At 45.4% G+C, this 1,576-nt stretch overlaps 1 pseudogene; it reads right to left on the minus strand.

The window, feature by feature from the left end:
• Window positions 1-1,265: 1,265 nt before the first annotated feature.
• Window positions 1,266-1,357, minus strand: LOC121821015 (U6 spliceosomal RNA; annotated as a pseudogene).
• Window positions 1,358-1,576: the final 219 nt, after the last annotated feature.

Below are 1,576 nucleotides of genomic sequence, written 5' to 3' on the forward strand. Positions count from 1 at the left end.
TTAATTTTTAATTTGTTCTTTTGTGATGCTGGGGACTAAACTTGAGGCCTCTGCTTGCTAAGAAAGTGTTCTACCACTGAGCTACATTTTCACATACCTCTATAGAATTCTTTTTCCTTTTCCTTTTTTCTATTTTTTTTTTTTGAGACAGTTTGATGTAGTCCAGGCTGGCCTTGAATTCCTGATCCTCCTCCCTCTACCTCCCAAAATTCTATAATTACGTGGGCCACTACATCTGGCTACCAAAGGAGTTTCTATGGGATGCTAATAGTGGCCTCATGTTACCATATAGCTACCAGTTGTTTTGTTCTAGGATTGTTTTGTGCATGTGTGATGTGTATGTATGTGATGGTGTGTATCTATGTTTGTGAGTGTAAGTGAAAGTGCACATTGGCCATGACTCAAGGCCTGTATGTGCTCTGGCACACACGTGGAGGTTAGAGGACCACCTTGGGTGTTGGTCCCTGTCTTCTACCTTGAGACAGATCCCTTTGTTATTACTGTTGATTGTGCCATGATAGCTGAGTTTCCTGTCTCTGCCTCCTATCTGGCCATAGCAGTGCTGGGATTACAGGTACAGGCTTCCCGGCCTCAATTTCCATGGGTTCTAGGATTACAGGCACACATTTCTGGCCTCGATTTCCATGGGTTCTGGGGATTCAAATTTAGTGATCACACTTGCTCAGCACACACTTTAACCACTGAGCCCCTGGTTTTTGTTTGTCTGAGACAAGGTCTCGAAGAAGAAGAAGAAGGAGGAGGAGGAGGAGAAGAAGGGCATCTGATCCCCTGTAACTGGAGTCATGAATGGCTGTGAACTACCTCGTGGGTGCTGGATCAAACCAGGTCCTCTGCAAGACAGATATGTGTTCTTAACCTGTGAGCCATCTCTGCAGCCCAAGGACACACAGTTTTTTGGTTTTTTGGTTTTTGTTTTTGTTTTTCGAGACAGGGTTTCTCTGTGTAGCTTTGTGCCTTTCCTGGAACTCACTTGGTAGCCCAGGCTGGCCTCGAACCCACAGAGATCCGCCTGGCTCTGCCTCCCGAGTGCTGGGATTAAAGGTGTGTATCACCACCGCCTGGCCAGACACACAGTTTTTTATGGTGGCAGAAATAACTTAGCTGGTGGAGATGGTTACTATGGTATGCATTTACATAGGTATATATAAATATATGTGGGACTAATAACAACATTGTGTTCTGAATTGACATCGGCAACAGCTTTTCCAGGTTCTGCAGTTATCCGAGAAAAATTGTACAGACAAAAATATGTGGAACGCTTCACAGATTTGCATGTCATCCTTGTGCAAGGACCTTGCTAATCTCTGTAATTTGAATGTATGTGCTGCCAAAGCAAGCCCGCCCATGACTTGAGCCTGATCCTCCTGAATCACCTCAGATTTACATACAGCCTTATGAGCCGGCTCTCAACCTTTTTCATGGAGCTATCCATCCTACCACACTGAGGACTGAATTCAAAGGCCTCTCACAAGCGACTCAAGCATTCCGCCCTCCACCACGGAGCTACATCCCCAGCCCGAGAGGACTCTCTGAAACACAACTAGACACTTGGGAA

Source organism: Peromyscus maniculatus, chromosome 10 (assembly GCF_049852395.1).
Source record: "Peromyscus maniculatus bairdii isolate BWxNUB_F1_BW_parent chromosome 10, HU_Pman_BW_mat_3.1, whole genome shotgun sequence".
Classification (NCBI taxonomy): Eukaryota; Metazoa; Chordata; class Mammalia; order Rodentia; family Cricetidae; genus Peromyscus; species Peromyscus maniculatus.